Source organism: Pituophis catenifer, unplaced genomic scaffold (genome assembly GCF_029215685.1).
Source record: "Pituophis catenifer annectens isolate HBS135680 unplaced genomic scaffold, rPitCat1.0.hap2 SCAF_14, whole genome shotgun sequence".
NCBI classification, from domain to species: Eukaryota; Metazoa; Chordata; class Lepidosauria; order Squamata; family Colubridae; genus Pituophis; species Pituophis catenifer.
The window spans coordinates 9,793,162-9,799,161 of NW_027256894.1; positions in this window are offsets into that span (position 1 = coordinate 9,793,162).

Here is a 6,000-nt window from a genome sequence, read left to right on the forward strand (position 1 = left end):
TTAAATGTAAAAACCAATGCTAGGATGAGTTTTGGGGTGGAATTCCATGCTTAAAAATGTTATTATTTGCTGTTTTAAAAATCTAGTGTTTTTGGTGCCCGAGGAAGAAAACGCATGATGCCGCGGTCAGAAAAAAAGCTGCTCATGAGCAAAAAATTTTTTTTGACTTAAATGTAAAAGCGGATGCTAGGATGAGTTTCGGGGTGGAATTCCATGCTTAAAAATGTTATTATTTGCTGTTTTTCAAAATCGAGTGTTTTTGGTGCCCGAGGAAGAAAACGCATGATGCCGCGGTCAGAAAAAAAGCTGCTCAGGAGCAAAAAAATTTTTTTGACTTAAATGTAAAAACCAATGCTAGGATGAGTTTCGGGGTGCAATTCCATGCTTAAAAATGTTATTATTTGCTGTTTTTAAAAATTGAGTGTTTTTGGTGCCCGAGGAAGAAAACGCGTGATGCCGCGGTCAGAAAAAAAGCTGCTCAGGAGCAAAAAAAATTTTTCACTTAAATGTAAAAGCGGATGCTAGGATGAGTTTCGGGGTGGAATTCTATGCTTAAAAATGTTATTATTTGCTGTTTTTAAAAATCGAGTGTTTTTGGTGCCAAGGAAGAAAAGGCGTGATGCCGCGGTCAGAAAAAAAGGTGCTCAGGAGCAAAAAAATTTTTTTTGACTTAAATGTAAAAGCGGATGCTAGGATGAATTTCGGGGTGGAATTCCATGCTTAAAAATTTTATTATCTCCTGTTTTTAAAAATCAAGTGTTTTTGGTGCCCGAGGAAGAATACGCGTGATGCCGCGGTCAGAAAAAAAGCTGCTTAGGAGCAAAAATTTTTTTTTGACTTAAATGTAAAAGCGGATGCTAGGATGAGTTTCGGGGTGGAATTCCATACTTAAAAATGTTATTATTTTCTGTTTTTAAAAATCTAGTGTTTTTGGTGCCCGAGGAAGAAAACGCATGATGCCGCGGTCAGAAAAAAAGCTGCTCACGAGCAAAAAATTTTTTTTGACTTAAATGTAAAAGCGGATGCTAGGATGAGTTTCGGGGTGGAATTCCATGCTTAAAAATTTTATTATTTCCTGTTTTTAAAAATCAAGTGTTTTTGGTGCCCGAGGAAGAAAACGCGTGATGCCGCGGTCAGAAAAAAAGCTGCTCAGGAGCAAAAAATTTTTTTCACTTGAATGTAAAAGCGGATGCTAGGATGAGTTTCGGGGTGGAATTCTATGCTTAAAAATGTTATTATTTGCTGTTTTTAAAAATCGAGTGTTTTTGGTGCCCGAGGAAGAAAACGCGTGATGCCGCGGTCAGAAAAAAAGCTGCTCAGGAGCAAAAATTTATTTTGACTTAAATGTAAAAGCGGATGCTAGGATGAGTTTCGGAGTGGAATTCCATGCTTAAAAATGTTATTATTTGCTGTTTTTAAAAATCGAGTGTTTTTGGTGCCCAAGGAAGAAAACGCGTGATGCCGCGGTCAGAAAAAAAGCTGCTCAGGAGCAAACAATTTATTTTGACTTAAATGTAAAAGCGGATGCTAGGATGAGTTTCGGGGTGGAATTCCATTCTTAAAAATGTTATTATTTGCTGTTTTTAAAAATCTAGTGTTTTTGGTGCCCGAGGAAGAAAACGCGTGATGCCGCGGTCAGAAAAAAAGCTGCTCAGGAGCAAAAAAATTTTTTTTGACTTAAATGTAAAAGCGGATGCTAGGATGAGTTTCGGGGTGGAATTCCATGCTTAAAAATGTTATTATTTGCTTTTTTTAAAAATTGAGTGTTTTTGGTGCCCGAGGAAGAAAACGCGTGATGCCGCGGTCAGAAAAAAAGCTGCTCAGGAGCAAAAAATTTTTTTGACTTAAATGTAAAAGCGGATGCTAGGATGAGTTTCGGGGTGGAATTCCATGCTTAAAAATTTTATTATTTCCTGTTTTTAAAAATCAAGTGTTTTTGGTGCCCGAGGAAGAAAACGCATGATGCCGCGGTCAGAAAAAAAGGTGCTCAGGAGCAAAAAAAATTTTTTGAGTTAAATGTAAAAACCAATGCTAGAATGAGTTTCGGGGTGGAATTCCATGCTTAAAAATGTTATTATTTGCTGTTTTTCAAAATCGAGTGTTTTTGGTGCCCGAGGAAGAAAACGCATGATGCCTCGGTCAGAAAAAAAGCTGCTCAGGAGCAAAAAAATTTTTTTGACTTAAATGTAAAAGCGGATGCTAGGATGAGTTTCGGGGTGGAATTCCATGCTTAAAAATGTTATTATTTGCTGTTTTTCAAAATCGAGTGTTTTTGGTGCCCGAGGAAGAAAACGCGTGATGCCGCGGTCAGAAAAAAAGCTGCTCAGGAGCAAAAATTTATTTTGACTTAAATGTAAAAGCGGATGCTAGGATGAGTTTCGGAGTGGAATTCCATGCTTAAAAATGTTATTATTTGCTGTTTTTAAAAATCGAGTGTTTTTGGTGCCCAAGGAAGAAAACGCGTGATGCCGCGGTCAGAAAAAAAGCTGCTCAGGAGCAAACAATTTATTTTGACTTAAATGTAAAAGCGGATGCTAGGATGAGTTTCGGGGTGGAATTCCATGCTTAAAAATGTTATTATTTGCTGTTTTTAAAAATCTAGTGTTTTTGGTGCCCGAGGAAGAAAACGCATGATGCCACGGTCAGAAAAAAAGCTGCTCAGGAGCAAAAAAATTTTTTTGAGTTAAATGTAAAAACCAATGCTAGAATGAATTTCGGGGTGGAATTCCATTCTTAAAAATGTTATTATTTGCTGTTTTAAAAATCGAGTGTTTTTGGTGCCAGAGGAAGAAAACGCGTGATGCCACGGTCAGAAAAAAAGCTGCTCACGAGCAAAAAAATTTTTTTGACTTAAAGGTAAAAGCGGATGCTAGGATGAGTTTCGGGGTGGAATTCCATGCTTAAAAATGTTATTATTTGCTGTTTTTAAAAATCGAGTGTTTTTGGTGCCCGAGGAAGAAAACGCATGATGCCGCGGTCAGAAAAAAAGGTGCTCAGGAGCAAAAAATTTTTTTTGACTTAAATGTAAAAGCGGATGCTAGGATGAGTTTCGGGGTGGAATTCCATTCTTGAAAAAGTTATTATTTTCTGTTTTTAAAAATCGAGTGTTTTTGGTGCCCGAGGAAGAAAACGCGTGATGCCGCGGTCAGAAAAAAAGGTGCTCAGGAGCAAAAAAAGTTTTTTGACTTAAATGTAAAAACCAATGCTAGGATGAGTTTTGGGGTGGAATTCCATGCTTAAAAATGTTATTATTTGCTGTTTTAAAAATCTAGTGTTTTTGGTGCCCGAGGAAGAAAACGCATGATGCCGCGGTCAGAAAAAAAGCTGCTCATGAGCAAAAAAATTTTTTTGACTTAAATGTAAAAGCGGATGCTAGGATGAGTTTCGGGGTGGAATTCCATGCTTAAAAATGTTATTATTTGCTGTTTTTCAAAATCGAGTGTTTTTGGTGCCCGAGGAAGAAAACGCATGATGCCGCGGTCAGAAAAAAAGGTGCTCAGGAGCAAAAAAAATTTTTTGACTTAAATGTAAAAACCAATGCTAGGATGAGTTTCGGGGTGCAATTCCATGCTTAAAAATGTTATTATTTGCTGTTTTTAAAAATTGAGTGTTTTTGGTGCCCGAGGAAGAAAACGCGTGATGCCGCGGTCAGAAAAAAAGCTGCTCAGGAGCAAAAAAAATTTTTCACTTAAATGTAAAAGCGGATGCTAGGATGAGTTTCGGGGTGGAATTCTATGCTTAAAAATGTTATTATTTGCTGTTTTTAAAAATCGAGTGTTTTTGGTGCCAAGGAAGAAAAGGCGTGATGCCGCGGTCAGAAAAAAAGGTGCTCAGGAGCAAAAAAATTTTTTTTGACTTAAATGTAAAAGCGGATGCTAGGATGAATTTCGGGGTGGAATTCCATGCTTAAAAATTTTATTATCTCCTGTTTTTAAAAATCAAGTGTTTTTGGTGCCCGAGGAAGAATACGCGTGATGCCGCGGTCAGAAAAAAAGCTGCTCAGGAGCAAAAATTTTTTTTTGACTTAAATGTAAAAGCGGATGCTAGGATGAGTTTCGGGGTGGAATTCCATGCTTAAAAATGTTATTATTTGCTGTTTTTAAAAATCGAGTGTTTTTGGTGCCCGAGGAAGAAAACGTATGATGCCGCGGTCAGAAAAAAAGGTGCTCAGGAGCAAAAAAATTTTTTTGACTTAAATGTAAAAACCAATGCTAGGATGAGTTTCGGGGTGGAATTCCATTCTTAAAAATGTTATTATTTGCTGTTTTAAAAATCGAGTGTTTTTGGTGCTAGAGGAAGAAAACGCGTGATGCCGCGGTCAGAAAAAAAGCTGCTCAGGAGCAAAAAAATTTTTTTGACTTAAATGTAAAAGCGGATGCTAGGATGAGTTTCGGGGTGGAATTCCATACTTAAAAATGTTATTATTTTCTGTTTTTAAAAATCGAGTGTTTTTGGTGCCCGAGGAAAAAAAACGCATGATGCCGCGGTCAGAAAAAAAGGTGCTCAGGAGCAAAAAAAGTTTTTTGACTTAAATGTAAAAACCAATGCTAGGATGAGTTTCGGGGTGGAATTCCATGCTTAAAAATGTTATTATTTGCTGTTTTAAAAATCTAGTGTTTTTGGTGCCCGAGGAAGAAAACGCATGATGCCGCGGTCAGAAAAAAAGCTGCTCACGAGCAAAAAAATTTTTTTGACTTAAATGTAAAAGCGGATGCTAGGATGAGTTTCGGGGTGGAATTCCATACTTAAAAATGTTATTATTTTCTGTTTTTAAAAATCGAGTGTTTTTGGTGCCCGAGGAAGAAAATGCATGATGCCGCGGTCAGAAAAAAAGGTGCTCAGGAGCAAAAAAAGTTTTTTGACTTAAATGTAAAAACCAATGCTAGGATGAGTTTCGGGGTGGAATTCCATGCTTAAAAATTTTATTATTTCCTGTTTTTAAAAATCAAGTGTTTTTGGTGCCCGAGGAAGAAAACGCGTGATGCCGCGGTCAGAAAAAAAGCTGCTCAGGAGCAAAAAATTTTTTTCACTTGAATGTAAAAGCGGATGCTAGGATGAGTTTCGGGGTGGAATTCTATGCTTAAAAATGTTATTATTTGCTGTTTTTAAAAATCGAGTGTTTTTGGTGCCCGAGGAAGAAAACGCGTGATGCCGCGGTCAGAAAAAAAGCTGCTCAGGAGCAAAAATTTATTTTGACTTAAATGTAAAAGCGGATGCTAGGATGAGTTTCGGAGTGGAATTCCATGCTTAAAAATGTTATTATTTGCTGTTTTTAAAAATCGAGTGTTTTTGGTGCCCAAGGAAGAAAACGCGTGATGCCGCGGTCAGAAAAAAAGCTGCTCAGGAGCAAACAATTTATTTTGACTTAAATGTAAAAGCGGATGCTAGGATGAGTTTCGGGGTGGAATTCCATTCTTAAAAATGTTATTATTTGCTGTTTTTAAAAATCTAGTGTTTTTGGTGCCCGAGGAAGAAAACGCGTGATGCCGCGGTCAGAAAAAAAGCTGCTCAGGAGCAAAAAAATTTTTTTTGACTTAAATGTAAAAGCGGATGCTAGGATGAGTTTCGGAGTGGAATTCCATGCTTAAAAATGTTATTATTTGCTGTTTTTAAAAATCGAGTGTTTTTGGTGCCCGAGGAAGAAAACGCATGATGCCGCGGTCAGAAAAAAAGCTGCTCAGGAGCAAACAATTTTTTTTGACTTAAATGTAAAAACCAATGCTAGGATGAGTTTCGGGGTGGAATTCCATGCTTAAAAATGTTATTATTTGCTGTTTTTAAAAATCGACTGTTTTTGGTACCCGAGGAAGAAAACGGGTGATGACGCGGTCAGAAAAAAAGCTGCTCACAAGGAAATTTTTTTTTTTGACTTAAATGTAAAAGCGGATGCTAGGATGAGTTTCGGGGTGGAATTCCATTCTTAAAAATGTTATTATTTGCTGTTTTAAAAATCGAGTGTTTTTGGTGCCAGAGGAAGAAAACGCGTGATGCCGTGGTCAG